The sequence below is a fragment of the Sapajus apella genome, unplaced genomic scaffold (assembly GCF_009761245.1).
Source record: "Sapajus apella isolate SASKATOON/1434 unplaced genomic scaffold, GSC_monkey_1.0 scaffold69, whole genome shotgun sequence".
Classification (NCBI taxonomy): Eukaryota; Metazoa; Chordata; class Mammalia; order Primates; family Cebidae; genus Sapajus; species Sapajus apella.
This window is the reverse complement of record NW_022437009.1, coordinates 7184501-7201606: the sequence shown is the minus strand read 5'-3', so window position 1 is coordinate 7201606 and position 17106 is coordinate 7184501. Positions and strand designations below refer to the sequence as shown.

General features: G+C 43.0%; 1 protein-coding gene and 1 pseudogene across 5 annotated transcripts in view; one reads left to right on the top strand and one right to left on the bottom strand.

The window, feature by feature from the left end:
- SLC16A1 (solute carrier family 16 member 1) overlaps nt 1-610 on the bottom strand; it is a 38974-nt gene extending 38364 nt beyond the window's left edge. The window contains exon 1 of the mRNA XM_032249728.1: nt 297-610. The gene's annotated coding sequence lies outside the window, so the exon portion shown is untranslated. The remainder of the gene's footprint in view (nt 1-296) is intronic.
- A 149-nt stretch (nt 611-759) lies between these two features.
- Nucleotides 760-17106, top strand: part of LOC116531085 — a 68878-nt pseudogene continuing 52531 nt past the window's right edge. For 2 of the 4 annotated variants that reach the window (XR_004260257.1, XR_004260256.1), the window contains exons 1-2: nt 760-1190; nt 3928-4026. The product of XR_004260257.1 is annotated as a 60S ribosomal protein L37 pseudogene, transcript variant X2 (transcript). The other 2 variants (XR_004260258.1, XR_004260259.1) reach the window with 2 other exon arrangements.

The window sequence follows — 17106 nt, the reverse complement described above, 5'->3', positions numbered from 1 at the left end:
TCCCCAAGGTCACCAGGCACCACGACGCAACTCCTCGGCCAGGTCTGGGGCCGGCATCTCACCCGGGGCGCCGCGGCTGTGCTGAGACAGGCGCTGTCCTCAGCGCCTCAAGGTCTCCTTCACCAGCACTGCAGCCGAGGCCACGCGGCTGCCTGCGGCCACGATGCCCTCTGCTGGGCCGCCTCTCTCCCCCGGAGACAAAGTCTCCCAACCCCAGAGGTCCCCTCCGACCCCACCAGGGCAACGAGGGCACCGCGGGGTCCGCGCTGAGTGCCGCCAGCTGTTAGCCAACTAACCGTTATATTCGCGGATCGCAGCGCCAAGCGTGTGCGTGACGTGGTAGCGCGGGCTGGAGTTCCACGGGGCCCAGGGTCTGGCTCCTCTCCTTCGCTCGCTGCCTCGTTTGCTTGTTCGAGCACCCAGGCGGCCAGGCAGTCACGTCGCAGCTCTCCACTTTGGCCCGGCCGGCGCGGCTGCCTTATAACCCGCCAGGGCCCGAGCATGCGCACAGGGGGCGGAGTCGTCTCTCTGGGCCGCCGCCCCCTCCCCGCCATACTGACATCCGAACTGCAGCTAGCGCCTCCACATGCTCTCAGCCGCGCTGGCGCCCCCTCCCCACCAAGTGATCCAGGTCCCAGTCGGACCCGCGCGCCGCGCCCCTGCAGGGCGGCGCGGAGCCACCGCGCCCTGCCAGACGCGTCCCTTGGTCCCTATTTGACGAGCTCTAGGCAACCTGCCCTCGTTCGGGACACAAACGTCGGTCTCACCCCTCAGTTTTTGTCAGAGAAAAAGGAAGAACCACCGAGAGGCCTGACCCTGGGGGGGCGGCGGGCGATGCGCGCGCGGAGTAGCGGGAAGCGACTGAAGAGGGGGCTAGGCAGCATTTGAATGGACGCGGGTGCCACTGGGACCCCGGAAAACGGCCGGGGGCCGGCGCTGTGGAGCCGGGCTTGGACTGGGATGTGTTTGGATTCCAATCCGGGCCTGACACCAGTTCAGTGACCTCGGGAAGTTCCCCAGCCCTCCGGGCCTGTTTCCTACCCCCGAAGTGGCGACGGTAATAGAACCGACCTCGTAGGCTCATCGGGAGGTCCTGATGGGAGACTCCGTGCAACTTGCTCACCACGGAGCCAGGCCCGCGGCGGTTGGCGCCTGGTGGGTATTAAAGACAACTCGGGAAAGAAGAGCAGGTAAGAGCGTGGGGAGACTGGCCCGGTGGGGTGGCGTGTGCGCGTCGGCCACGTGGGGAAGCGAGAATGCAGGGGCCGGAGGCTTAGGGACGATGCCTGTGTGGGGCAGGATAGAATTGTAGCAGGCGGCGCTGGGGCTGATGCGTCTCACCCGGATTATCCTCTGTAATCCTCACAGCCCTGTGAAGTAAGCACTGCCGTGAACATTTTGTAAATAAGGGACCCGAGGCCCAGAGAGGTGAAGTAACTTTCCAGATGGCCCAGCTAGTTAGCGGCCAGCATTTGAAGTCAGACTCCAGGGTCTGTTTTTATCCTAAGAGCCGCTATGACTGGATAAGCAACATGTGTGTGTTTAAGTGATCAAATAACCATGGAGTGTGTCTGATGTCCAGGACTTTTGAGAAATACCGGAAAAGTATGAGGCAAGGCCCCTGCCTGCAAAGAGCTTGCAAGTTTTGCGGGGAGACTGAGTCAGGCACAAATTAACGAACCACTGTTGAGCACTTGCTGCTTGCCAGAACCCAGCCCTTCCCCTCGAGTCTTCCTCCGTTACCCTCCCCCTCAATTCTCACAAAAACCCTGGGAGGTAGGCCTTAGTTTGCAAATGAAGAACCCGAGATTGAAGAAGAGTAGAGATTGGAGGATCAGGTCCTGAGAGGTCCCAGGTGCTTTCCAATAACAGTTCAGTATGTTAGAAGACAGTATGGCATTCATGGCCAAGTACTACTTGTGAGTAATACAGTAATTGCTTTTTACATTTGATAAACACAGAGAAAGGAAGTCACTGGGGCAGCCAGGACTTCTAAGAGCAGTGCTAGGGGGGCAGCAGCATTCAGGTAGATGGTAAGGAGAATTAAGTTAGAGAGACTGGAGAGTCTGGTTCAGATGTAAACTTATAAGGGCCTGTTCTATGGTATGTAGCGAGAAGTGGTTAAAAAAGGAACCTCAAAAGAAGGCTTATAGAGCCCCGTAGTGTGGTGATTCACAGTATAGACCTGGGAGCCAGATCTGTTGAGTTCCAAATTTGATTCTTGCACTTACCAGCAATATGCCCTCAGGCAAGTCATTTCACGGTTCCAAGCCTCTCGACTCTGTAAAACAAGGATAATAGCTACCTCAGGGTTATTATGATAATACAATTGATATTTATTTCAGCCCAGCACAGTGGCTCAAACCTCTAATCTCAGCACTTTGGGGGGCTGAGGCAGGTGAGTCACTTGAGGCCAGGAGTTCGAGACCAGCCCGGACATGGTTAACCCTGCCAATACTATAAATATAAAAATTAGCAAGGCATAATGGCACACGCCTGTAGCCCTAGCCACTCGGGAGGCTGAGACAGGTGAATTGCCTGAACCCGTCCGTGAGGCAGAGGTTGCAGTGAGTTGAGATCTCACCACTGCATTCCAGCCTGGGCAAAAGAACAAAACCCCACCTAAAAAAAAAAAAAAAAAAAAAGTATTTATTTCAGTGTCTAACATATATAAAACACTACATGAAACCTAACCCTAAAGATTAACCCTAGAGGCCCTTTCCTTGAATAGACCCCAAGGAGGCCCTGAGAAGGGCCTTAACAGTATGTTTACAGGATAATACTTTGTGTTGTATTGTAGTTTTGTACTCCTATCCTTGAAGATAGTCATCAAAATTATAGGTACCTCAAGTGCTACAAAACCTGGATCTACCTTAATAGAAATTTCAGTGTTGTGAAAAGAAAACTTCAGAATCAGAAGACCTGGTCCCGGTTGGGTGTGGTGGCTCATGCCTGTAATTCCAGCACTCTTGGAGGCCAAGGAGGGTGGATCACCTGAGGTCAGGAGTTCAAGACCAGCCTGGCCAACATGGCCAAATCCCGTCTCTACTAAAAAATGCAAAATTTAGCAGGGCATGGGGGCATGTGCCTGTTATCCCAGCTACTCTGGAGGCTGAAGTTAGAGAATCTCTCAAACCCCAGAGGTGGAGATTGCAGTGAGCCAAGATCGCATCACTGCACTCCAGCCTGGGCGACAGAGTGAAACTCCATCTTACAAAAAAAAAAAAAGAAGAAGAAGAAGAAGACCTGTCCCATAACTGCTATCTGTGTTATTCTGGGCAATTAATTCAGTGAACTTTCCTGGGCTTTAGTTGCCTCACCAGGTAAATTAAAAATAATACCTACCAGTTTGAACTGTTGTGCTAATCAAATGACATAGTATCTGCAGAAGTCATGGGTAAAACTTGGAAAGTATTCTGTATTTATAATTAATGTCATAATTTGTCTAAAGTACATAAAAGGGAAAAACCAAAAGCAACTCCAAGGCTCTTACCTGGAAAAATAGAAACAGGGTGGTGGGTGAGCTGGTGAAAATAATAATACAAGTACACTTCTTGCTCTTCTGCCAGATTTTCTTCCTGATTTGAGGCACACGATTTTGAAGAAATGAACTACGAAGCTTAGGATGAGAAATCAGAGTGGAGATGAACTTGGAGATTATCTAAGGCACCCCTGACTTTTTACAGAAATGGAAATTAAGGCTCAGGGATGCTAAAAGACTTTTCTGAGGCCTCCTATCTAATGATTGGCATGATCAGAAACCCCAGGTTCTTTAAGTATAAAGAACAAGTACAATCTTTAAGATAAAAGTATTTTGTCATGGGAGTCTTTCAGAATCATTACATCAGAACCAGAGAAGGCCTGGTGCTCTCTACTGGCTTTTAGCTTTATCACAAAATTCTTAGGATTCACCTTTCTGTTTTAAAGGTTGATAGACTGGATGATGCTATGGTAATCTGCCTCAGGAAAATGCCGGACAGTAGTTTGCAAGCTTGCTAAGTGAGCAAAACTTGGGAAGATTTCAAGGTAAGAGTTGTAACTTCAGAAATTAGTGATGAAATAAGAAATGCAAATGCAAACTTCGAAAGGTATGATATAGGTACTCTTCAAGCTGAGTTAATTGTTCTATTGCTTTATCTGAAAAAAGAAAAATAAAATTACACTGTGTTCTCTGGAACTCACGTACTTAACTTACATTCCCTTAGTTACTCCATCATTTCTGTGATGTAGTAAATAGGAAGGTGCTATTTTGCCCATTTCAGTAATAATGAATACAGGAAAGGATTCTTTTTTTATTTGACACATTGTAATTGTACACATTGCTGGGTTACAGTTTGGTGTTTCCATAATACAAATGCTGTATACTGATCAAATCAGGGTACTTAGCATATCTCTCACCTCATGTTATTTTGTAATATATAATATCATATTATTAAGGGCAACCCTACTGTGCAGTAAAACACCAGAACTTGGCCAGGTCTGGTGACTCATGCCTGTAATCCCAGCACTTCGGGAGGCCGAGGCAGGTGGATCACCTGAGGTCAGGAGTTCCAGACCAGCCTGGCCAACGTGGCGAAACCCCGTCTCTACTAAAAATACAAAAATTAGCCAGGCGTGGTGGCACGCACCTGTAGTCCCAGCTACTCGGAAGGCTGAGGCAGGAGAATCGCTTGAATTCTGGAGGCGAAGGTTGCAGTGAGCTGGGATTGTGTCACTGCACTCCAGCCTGGGTGACAGGAAGACTCTGTCCCCCAAAACAAAACAAAACAAAAAAGGCCAGGTGTGGTGGCTCATGCCTGTAATCCTAGCACTTTGGGAGGCCAAGGCAGGTGGATTACCTGAGATCAGGAGTTCAAGACCAGCCTGGCCAACATGGTGAAACCCCATCTCTACTAAAAATACAAAAATGAGCTGGGAGTGGTGGTGGGTAATCCCAGCTAATTGGGAGGCTGAGGCAGGAGAATCGCTTGAACACGGGAGGTGGAGGTTGCAGTGAGCCGAGATCGTGCCATTTCACTCCAGCCTGGTCAAGAGGAGCGAAACTTCATCTCAAAAAAAAAAAAAAAAAAAAAAGCCTTGCCCAACCCAGTGTCGTAAAGCATTTCCCCTGTGTTTTCTTTTAGTAATTTCCTAGTTTCAAATTTTATATTGAAGTCTTTAATCCATTTTGAGTTGATTTGTGTATATAGTGGAGACAGGGTCTAGTCTTAGTCTTCTGCACGTGACTTTCCATTTTTCCCAGCACCATTTATTGAAGAGACTATCTTTTTCCCAGAGTATGTTCTTGGCACTTTTGTTGAAAAACACTTGGCCATAGATGCATGAATTTTTTTCTGGGTTCTATTGTGTACCATTGGTCTCTGTGTTTGTGTTTATGCCAATACCATGCTGTTTTGGTTACTATAACCTTGTAGTATATTTTGCAATAAAGTACTATGGTGCCTCAGCTTTGTTATTTTTGCTAAGGATTGGTTTGCCTTTAAGAGTCTTTTTTGGCTCCTCATGAATTTAATGATTGTCTTTATTTCTGTGAAATATATCATTGGTATTTGATAGAGATTGTATTTAGTTTGTAGATTACTTTGGGTAGTATGGCTGTTTTAACAATATTAGTTCTCTCATGCACATGAGATGTCTTTTCATTCATTTGTGTCTTCTTCAGTTTCTTTCATCAAGGCTTTATAGTTTTCAGTTTAGAGATCTTTCACCTCTGTTTATTCCTAAGTATTTTATTTTTTTGGTAGCTATTGTAAATGGAATTATCTTCCTGATTTCTTTTAGAAATGACAAGATTTCTTTTAAAATGATAATATTTTGTCATTAAGAACACTGCCCCCACTCATAATGTATAATAATTTAATAGGGAATATGGAAAATGTGATTTGCTTTTGAACCATGTATGAAGAAAGGATTTGCTAAGCAAATACCTAGAGTAAAGGAGATAATGCCAATCCTAAAAACATTCTTTCTTTCAAGTTGAGAGCCCTCTCATTCAGAACATCGTCATCTAATTTCATGTTATATGTCAAGTGTAGTCCTCTGCTTTCGAAGGCCTGCCTCTGGATCTAGGATGAATTTTGCCATCCTTTAAAAAAAGACTAACTCAGTGTTGGTGAGATGTACTCTAAGCTTCTCCCTGACCTCTCTCCATTTCCCTTCAGCTCTCCTTGCTCTGTTTTGACCCATCACTTATCTTACCAGCCTGTAACAGTTACGCATCCTAATCAGTTACTTCTCTGGCACTCTACTGGCATGAGATGACTTGGTCAAAACAGTTTGCTACAAAACAAAATGCTTGCAATAAAAATTTCTTCAACATGACAACTAAGTCAAAAATTATTCTTTCCAATTGCTGGGTTTTTATGTTTAGTCATTCCGGTGGCCAGAGATTTGCCTAACTGCCTCTTTGGGTCTTCGAGAATGTTTTTGTGCACTCACGCACACACATGTGCGTTTCTTAAGGAATCATATTGTACATAGTGTTTACTACTCTTTTTTTTTTCTCTCGGAGACAGTCTCACTATGCTGTCAAGGCTGGAGAGCAATGGTGCAATATCTGCTCACTGCAACCTCCACCTCCCAGGTTCAAGCAGTTCTCCTGCCTCAGCCTCTTAAGTAGCTGGGATTACAGGCATGCACCACCACACCTGGCTAATTTTTGTATTTTTAGCAGATACAGGGTTTGACCATGTTGGCCAGGCTGGTCTTGAACTCCTGACCTCGTGATCCACCCACCTCGGCCTCCCAAAGTGCTGGGATTACAGGCATGAGCCACTGTGCCTGGCTGCTGTTTACTACTTTTTAAATATTTGCAATGGCTTCATAATATTAAACATGTACATTTTTTTCTTAATCATATAAAAGTTGACTTAGATTAAAAAGCACAAAAGTTGGAAACATACCTAAAAAATTATGATAAACTGACAGTACTGCTTTAAAACTTTAAAGGTGGCAAAACAATTTATATGGAAAACAAGCAGCTGAGAATATTTCTTTTTGACCTATTTATCTACAAATTTAATTTGTTTTCAACTGGATTGCCTGAGGCTCAATCTGTGTCAGTCTAATTCCCACTGTGGTCTGATATGGCTTGACTCCTGCTCCTTTTCTTTAGCAGCACAGTGGGGTAGTTTTGACCCATGCTCTTTGTAACCCACATCATCACTGCTTAGGATTTTCTCTAAGAAGCATTTTTCCTAGAGATGGTCCTACTTATTTGCCAAACCTGTTTTCTTCCTTGACCCCTAGCTACTAAAAGTCCTAACCCTGAGTACTTTCCCCACTTCCCTCCTTTCCTCCCTCCCTTCCCTCCTTTCTTCTTTCTATCTCTAGTAAATTATTTTAGACAAATGGGCTGAGGAGTTCAATAATAACAATAATAAATTAATGACAGCCAAGATTTATGGAATACTTATCATATGCCAGGCACTGCTCTAAGCACTTTAGATGTATTAACACTCATTAACTCCTCAAAAAAAATGCTATAAACTAGGAACTGTTACAATCCCCATTTTACAGATATATACAGATACAGAGGTTAAGTAACTTGCCCAGGGTCACATAATCAGTATTGTCTAGAGTCGTCAGAAAGCAGTCATCATGGCTGGGTGCAGTGGCTCACGCCTGTACTTTGAGAGGCCAAGGCAGGCCAGTCACGAGGTCAGGAGTTCGAGACAAGCCTGGCCAACATAGTGAAACCCTGTCTCTACTAAAAATACAAAAATTAGCCAAGTGTGTGGTAGGCACCTGTAGTCCCAGATACTTGAGAGGCAGGAGAATCCCTTGAACCCAGGAGGTGGAGGTTGCAGTGAGCTGAGACTGCACCATTGCACTCCAGCCTGGGTGACAAAGTAAGACTCTGTCTCAAAAAAAAAAAAGTAGTCATCGTTTAGTTTGCACCAACAATACACAAGTAGAAATTTTTGTTGGTAACTGTGAATACCATAGGAGACTAATCCATAGAATTTAAGGCCATCTTGACTTAGAAAAGCCCTGTTCTGGGTTCCTTTTATGTTGGTAGAGCTAAACAACCATTATGAAAGCATATGCCATGAAAGCCGCCTTTGAGACCAGAGATACACCACAGAGAATTACACCCTGCTTATCTGAATTTGTGGTAGTTATCAGTCTCTAGTCAGCTAAGTTGGGGACAAAGATGATGAGACATGCTTCTGCTAACAGCCTAATTTTTTTTTTTTTTTTGAAATAGATTTTCTCTCTTACACCCAGGCTGGAGTGAAGTGGTGCAATCCCGATCACTGCAACCTCTACCCCCCCGGGTTTGAGTGATTCTCCTGTGTCAGGCTCCTGAGTAGCTGGGATTACAGGTATGTGCCACCATGCCTGGCTAATTTTTGTATTTTTAATAGAGGTGGGGTTTCACCATGTTGGCCAAGCTGGTCTCGAACTCCTGACTTCAGGTGAGCCACCACACCCAGCCAACCAACAGCTTAATTTTAAGGTCACCTACTTCTAGGAAGTTCTGGGTGTCCTGGTGCCCATATTCCATGCTGTAAGATCGTTTACTGTGAGAATCTAAACTTTATAGACCTCACCCAAAGCAGCCACAGATAGTTGGAATTACTGGACAGCTGCATGTCAAGCCTACTGTGACTCCGCAGAGGGGTTCATGCAGTGAAGGAGGCCTCTTACATCACAGTGACTGGCTTTATGTATCTATCTGCCTGAGGAGCCAGACCTGAGTGTTCTACCTGGACCTTCATACTGCTGTACTGGTGAGAAGATGAGGCTTAAATGAAGCATAAAACTCAATTTGTGGTGATCTCTGAGAACCCCAAATCTGCCATGAAACCCTGCTCCACACAATACCTGTGGCACCTGTGCTGAGTAAGGTCCAGTAGCTACCAAACCTACTTTTGAGCTGCATATTAGAGTGAAGCCTTCCTCCCTCCCCTCCCTCTGTCTTACCTTTTGCACAAGTCATAGGCTCAGATGTTATGCCTATTATTGTACTCTGATACAATTATTTTTTTTGCAGTCATGGAATAAGGCCTGTGGATGAGGTATAAAGGTTTTCCTCTATATGGTAGATGTTCTCTTTATCAGTCATTCAAAGAAAAAGAGAATCCTCACACACAAAAACTTGGAACATAGAATAGATGGAAAGTGGCACTTCTGGATATGCCTTTTATATCTGAACTTGGAGGAGTTAAGAATTGTTGAGGGCCCTTCTCACTGATTGGGGAAAATATCCTCCGCCATGGAGCTGCCTACTCCTGGAGAACAAAAAAATGCAAGTAAACACTCACATTTTGTAAGTCTCTTCCCTGAACTTCAGTCAGTCAAGTTTAATCTAAATCAAGGATTCAAACTGAGAAGCCTTTAAGGACTGGGAAAAAGTTAATTAGCCCAGTATAAGTCAATAAGAAGTGGTAAGTAGCATGGGGAAAGGAGTCCCATACCCTTCTAGGCATCCAAATTCAAGCATCTACAATGTACTGCATGAAGCACTACTCTATACAGCACTAATAACAGCCCAAACTTGCTGGACATTACTACGTAATACATTATTTATTAATTCAGAAGAAAAATAAAATTCTTAAAACTCCTAACTTTTGGCTAAGCGCAGTCACTCACACCTGTAATCCTAGCACTTTGGGAGGTCAAGGCATGCAGATCACAAGGTCAGGAGTTCAAGAACAGCCTGGCCAATATGGTGAAAGCCCATCCCTACTAAAAATACACAAATTAGCCTGGTGCCTTTAGTCCCAGCTACTTGGGAGGCTGAGGCAAGAGAATCACTTGAAATCAGGAGGTTGAAATGACAGTGAGCCAAGATCACGCCACTGCACTCCGGCCTAGGTGACAGAGCAAGACTTTGTCTAAAAAAAAATTCTCTTAACTTTATCTTTAATTATTATAAAAGAGGAACCAACAACAACAAAAAATTATGTGGGAGTTAGACAATAAGGACCAGGCAGGCAGATGTGGGGTAGGGCAAACAAAACATGGCAGCCAGTAGACACATCTGTTTCAGCATAGTCTCTGTTACAGTATTTAAGAAATAGGTAGAGCCAGGCATGGTGGCTCACGCCAGTAATCCCAACACTTTGGGAGGCAGAGGCAGGCAGATCATTTGAGATCAGGAGTTCGAGACCAGCCTGGCCAACATAGTGAAACTCCATCTCTACTAAAAAAAAATGCAAAAATTAGTTGGGCATGGTGACAGGCGCCTACAATCCCAGCTGCTCGGGAGGATGAGGCAAGAATCACTTGAACCCCTGAGGCAGAGGTTGCAGTGAGCCAAGGTTGCGCCACTGCAGTCCAGCCTGGACGACAGAGTGAGACTCCATCTCAAAAAAAAAAAAAAAAAAAAAAGGAAATAGGTAAAAAGCAGAATGCTTCCTCCCTGGTGCCAAGGGTGATTTATGAAAGATCCCCAAGGAAAAGTTGAATATCAGAATGAGGGTCATTTTGGCAGTCCCCTCCCTATACGGAAATACCCCTTTCATTGTTACCTTTGGCAGATGAAAATTTGAGTTTAAGAGACCTGGTGGATTTACGTATAACTGCATAATTTTCACTTATCCAAGACCCATGGTTCCATTTTTATCACCATGGCCACAGTGACTGAAATGGCTCACTTCATCCTTTGCGCTAAACAGCCTTCAGCCCCACCCCGTAAAGCTAAATGGACAAGTTCTTTTTTTCTCCAGCATCTTAAATTCATGGCCTTAGTCTGAGGCCTTTAATTTTATACTGCTTTGGGAGAGTCCTCTTTAAAGTCTTAGAGATGTACATATACCTCTTACTGTTTACCACCTCTACTAGCAAGAAAGAATCTGGAAATCTTGTCATAGAGGAATACTCTTTGTTGTATGCCACCTAGCAGGACAGCTGGTCTACTCAGTTACCCCAAAACCAAAAGGCTAGTAACTCAACAAGCTCAGAATACACCGTTCTGTGTGCAGCCATTGTTTTCACCACTACCCCATTTCCCCCTGCACACACAGCTCATTACCTTGTCTCATGTACACCTGCTATAGTCACAACAGGAGTTAGAATCTGGAGATGTTACATGCCAAACAAGAAGCACAAAACCATACAAGGCAAATGGGTAACATACCAGGGTGGCCATCCAAGTAGAAGATTAGGCATGGCTTTCATTTTATCTTCCCATTACGCTCAAAAGGGCTAGATAATGGAATTTTGTTCCTCCTGTTTCCAATTCAAAGATTAGTCAATCTGGGAGCTTTCTAACTCTATCATATGTATTTCATTTGTTTCACTAGTTACTCATTTGATCAACCCAGGGAAGATCATATTATGAATGAAACAGCCCAAGAATGCTTTAATCATAATATGGGAGTACATAATTCAGGCTACAGTGGCTCTACCAAGACCATTTAACAGAATCCAGTGGAATGAAGGAAGTGTAGACTATAGGTGTTAGTGGGGGAATCTCAGTCACTGGAACCATGCTTCTAAACAAAGGCCTTCACCAAGAACCTAGGGCAATCTCATTCCATCTGCCAGAGCTTAAAGGGGTATCACTAAATTATGCTTAGTCAAAACTGGGTAATTTGTAGCTTATAAACACTATAAAACTGAGATTTAAATCTAGGTCTACTTAATTCCTAGCTTCTGTTCTTAAATGCTGGATTATTTTCATTCATTTATTTTGTTGAAAATCTTGAAGTCATAAGGAAGGATGGGGATGAGGAGGATAATGAGGCAGGAAAATGCAGAGCTGTTTCATAGTCCCAACCCTGAACCTTTATACATGCTGTTTCTTCATAAAAAGCACTCTTGGCCAGGCATGGTGGCTCACGCCTGTAATTCCAGAACTTTGGGAGGCCAAGGTGGGCGGATCCCTTGAGGTCAGGAGTTTGAGATTAGCCTGGCCAACAAGGTGAAACTCCATCTCTACTAAAAATATAAAAAATTTAACCAGCTGTGGTAGCGTGCCTGTAGTCCCAGCTACTTGGGAGGCTGAGGCAGGAAAATCATTTGAACCAGGGAGGGAGAGGTTGCAGTGAACCGAGATTGTGCACTCTAGCCTGGGTGACAAAGCAAGACTCCATCTCAAACAGAATTAAAAAAAAAAAAAAAAACACTTCTTTCTTCCACTTGGTAAACTGTGTACAGAATTAAATGGAGAGGGAAGAGAGTTAGGTAGATGAACAAGGGAGCAGTTTTAGTAATTCTATTACATGATTCAGATCTCTTCTTAATTCAGTTTTCCTGATAATTAATGTAAATTAATAAGGTTTCATGATTATTCTATTTACCAACCAGGTTCTTTCTATATAATTATTGTTTACCTTCTAATAAATTGCTTAGGAAGGCTACCTACAAATCCAAATTATATACAAAATGTTTCATTTCCTATTTCCTTCCCAGGGATGCCTAATTATTTTGGAAAAATCATTGACAGCCAGGACCTGTGGTTCATGGCTGTAATCTCAGCACTCTGGGAGGCCAAGGCGGGTGGATCACCTGAGATCAGGAGTTCAATACTAGCCTGGCCAACATGGCAAAACCTGTCTCTACTAAAAATACAAAAATTAGCTGAGTGTTGCAGTGCACGCCTGTAGTCTCAGCTACTCAGGAGGCTGAGGCGATCACCTGAGGTCAGGAGTTTGACATCAGCCCCACCAATGTGGAGAAACCCCATCTCTACTAAAAGTACAAAATTAGCTGGGCATGGTGTCACGCACCTGTAATCCAGGCTACTTAGGAGCCTGAAGCAGGAGAATCACTTGAACCCAGGAGGCAGAGATTGCAGTGAGCCGAGATGGTACCACTGCAAGCCAGCCTGGGTGACGGAATGAGACTATGTCTCAGGAAAAAAAAAATCACTGGCTTGTAAATTGAAATCCTTATCTTGCTCTACCTTCTCTGGAATACCTACATCTTTTGTGTTTTTTTTTTTAACATTACATATTCACAAGCTTTACCACTTCATGTAAAGGATTCCTGTAGGATATTGGTGGATCTCTTGAAGCATTAAGAACCTCAAACAAAAATGGATGCCATCTTTGTACTTTAAAATTAAAGCATTTCAGCCAGGAACAGTGGCTCATGCCTGTAACCCCAGTACTTTGGGAGGCAAAGGCATTATGATTGCTTGAGTCCTGGAGTTCCTAGTCTGGGCAACATAGTAAGACCCCATTTCTACAAAAAAAATCAATTAACTGGATGTGGTGGCATATACCTGTAATACCAGCTTTGGGAGGCTCAGATGGGAGGATTGCTTGAGCTTAGGGGGTTGAGGCTGCAACGAGCTATGATCATGCCACTGAATTCCAGCTTAGGTGACAGAGCACGACCCTGTCTCAGAGACAAATTTTTTTATAAATAAAAATTTAGGCATTCCAAACTCCTAATATGTTTTCTACAGTTAATAATTCATGCTGGCCGAGGCAGGCAGGTCACTAAGGTCAGGAGTTCAAGACCAGCCTGGCCAACATGAAACCCCATCTCTACTAAAATATAAAAATTATCCGGGTTTGGTGGCGTGCGCCTGTAATTTCAGCTACTCAGGAGGCTGAGGCAGAGAATCTCTTGAACTCAGGAGGCAGAGGTTGCAGTGAGCCAAGATCTCGCCACTGCACTCCAGTCTGGGCAACAGAGCGAGACTCTATCTCCAAAAAAAAAAAAAAAATCTGTGGAATTTACATTCCTTTAAACTAAAAAATAAGAAAAAAGAAAAAAAAGAAAAGAATGCATGCTGGGTTGTGCTCAGTATTTCACAAGGCAGGAGATCTCTTGAGCCAAGGAGTTTGAGATCAACCTGGGCAAGGTCGCAAGACCCTGTCTCTACAAAAAATTTAAAAATTAGCAGGGCATGGTAGCATACTTCTGTAATCCTAGCTACTTGGGAGGCTGAAGCAAGAGAATCGCTTGAGCCCGGGAGTTTGAGATTACACTGAGGTTTGATCACACCACTGCACTCCAGCCTGCGCAGCAGAGCAATACCTTGTCTCAAGAAAACAAATAAACAAAGAATTCAGGGCTGGGTGCAGTGGCTCACACCGGTAATCCCAGAACATTGGGAGGCCAATGCAGGCCATCACTTGAGGTTAGGAGTTCAAGACCAGCCTGTCCAACATGGTGAAACCCTGTCTCTACTAAAAATAGAAATATTAGCTGAGAGTGGTCGCAGGTGCCTGTAATCCCAGATACTCTGGAGGCTGAGGCAAGAAAATCACTTAAACCCACGAGGTGGAGGTTACAGTGAGCCAAGATCATGCTACAGCACTCTAGCCTGGACTATAGGACAAGACTCCACCTGAAAAAAAAGAAAAAAAAGTCAGGTGGGAGGATGCCTTGAGTCCTTGTCTCTTAAAAAAAAAAAAAAAAATGCAAAAGCCATAGAATCTTTTCCTAGGAGAGAATGCTAGGAGGCAGGAGGGAAACAGTATATTTCAAGGTAAATAAGAAAGGCCTAATGCCCCATGGATATATTTTTCTAGCTACATATTGGAGATAAGTTTAAATTTTGTGTTAGTTTTTGGGTATGACTACCTGACAACATGAAAAGTTAACCTTTCTAAGACAATCTCTACTAGGAATTTGGACTTCTTTTTCAAGATCTTTGCCTACTCCCTTCAAAAAGATTGCAAAGCAATTTTAACTCACTAAAGAACATTTCTACCTCTTGATTGTCCAGTACAAGTGTACTACAGTTCATTTTTATCTGTCCTCCCTTTGTTTTTATAGACTGGAAGGTATCCAGAAATAAAGGCATTCGGAAATAGAGCCGCACATAGATGAAGGCAAAGGACATTCCTATGAAGGGTAGTCTGTAGGCAGCTGTTTATTTGTTTTTCTCTTGGCCTCTGTTGGCATTCTACCTTAATCTGGAAAAAAATTTTACAGGAGTATACTTTATAGACCTGTCTCAAAGTACCTGACTTCCCTGGGAAATTTGATTCTCACATTCAAAATATATGGGGAGTTTGGTTCAGTTAAATTTTTATTACAGCAGAATTGTTGAAAAGCAATAAATTATTACTGTGTAATTGGTGTCTGTTTGTTATCTTAGGTATTAGTGATTTATGTTTTTAACTTGTTTGGAAAACCATAGACTATAAAGTTTTCTCAATCTTCGATGCAGTGCTCCAGCCGAACTAGCAAAGGACATTGCCTCAAAGAAATGGAATATTTTTTCTGTAACAGTTTAGCTTTCTTTTATTCTTCAAAATGTATCACTATAAATGTTTTACAAAAAGAGCTGTTTCTTCTCTTGGTATCATACAAATTGATTTGTATGGATGTATGTGTATGGCTGTTAAATATTTGTTGGTACAAAGTGGCGAGTGTCAGTATAATAATGACGATAATAAATAGCAGCTAACTCTAGCACATACTCTGTGCCAGGCACTGTTGTAAGCATTTTACATAGAGTTGCTCAATGTAAAACCATTTTTATCTCTTTGTCTATATTTATCTGGCAAAACTCTTAAGAATCTATGCTGCAACAAATTCCACAACTTAACCTTCACCTCCCCAACAAAAATAACTAGAATTCCAGTGTTTTCTCTTTATCAGTTTGTCTCAAGGAAGCTGTCAACTTTTTAGAACCATGCTAGTCCCCAAGACTTGATCTGAATATTCAACAGGTAGCTGCATTGCTTATTTTAGGACATAGAGCAGTAAACAAAAACCTAAGGTAACTTTGCAATTAGTATAAGCCTTTGATGTTAGTTAGTTTCACTGAAGTATGACAGGCAATAAAAATGTTGACTTGAAGTCTACTCTGCCTTTCACCATCTTTCAGAAAAATATTGATCCCAACTAGCCTCCCCAGCAAATATAGGCATATATAAGAATATACTTCTTTATCCTTTATGATGTAATAAAGTCTAATGGCTTAGTTCAACTTAGAAATCTAACAAAGTGACAATAGGTTTTCTTTCCAATTCAGAGATATTTCTTTTTTTTCTTTTCTTTTTTTTGTACTTTAAGTTCTGGGATACATGTGTAGATCTTGCAGGATTGTTGCATAAGTACACACATGCCATGGTGGTTTGCTGTCTCCATCCCCCGTCACCTACATCGGGCATTTCTCCCAATGTTATTCCTCCCCACCCCCCACTGTCCCTCCCCTAGTCCCCCACCTCCTATATTTCTATTCTTAAAAAGGCATTTAGTCTCATACATATATGAAATTTCACTATTCCAGAAGGCTTTAGTATTCGAAATGTAGGTTTAAGACACTCATTCAGTCATTTCACTTAATTTATCCGTCTATTTATTTATTCATTCGATATTTATTGAATACCTACTATGTGCAGTGCAGTTACTCCAATCTTATCCAACATTGGAGTACCAATTAGTAAGATTTTTGTAATTCTATTTTTGTATTATTCCTTTACATGGGACAAAATTCAAAAGATACAATATACAATGAAAAGGAAATCTTGCATCCCAGTTCCCTAGCCATTCATCTCACTTCCTTAAACAAAAAACAAGAAAAAGAACAATTAAAAGAAAGTTAGCCCGGCACAGTGGTTCACGCCTATAATCCCAGCACTTTGGGAGGCCGAGGAGGGTGGATGACAAGGTCAGTAGTTAAGACCCGCCTGGCCAATATTGTGAAACCTCATCTCTACTAATAATACAAAAATTAGCTGTGCATGGTGGTGTGCGCCTGTACTCCCAGCTACTCAGGAGGCTGAGGCAGGAGAATAGCTTGAACCTGAGAGGAGGAAGTTGCAGTGAACTGAGATTGCACCATTGCACTCCAGCCTGGGCAACAGAGCAAGACTCTGTCTCAAAAAAAAAAAAAAAAAAAAAAAAAGCGAGTTTAATAAATACAAGTTTAGAGAAGAATAACGTATCAGAAAAAAGTAAAAGGGCAATAAATTGCCTGAAGATGTGCACTGTTATTTCACACATGGCTAGCACCTTACAAGTTGTTCTTTTGAATGGTCAACTATCAACCATAACCCCATAACCTGCTTAGCCAGTAAGTCAGAGCCCAGCAAGGAGTTCTGTAGGTTTCCAGTTTTTCTGGATTAGTTTTGCTTCTACTAAAAAGTTCTCATGAAGGTAGCCACTTCCAAAGTATTTATCTTTTTTTTTTTTTTTTTGAGACAGACTTTCTCCCTTGTTTCCCAGGCTGGAGTGCAATGGCAC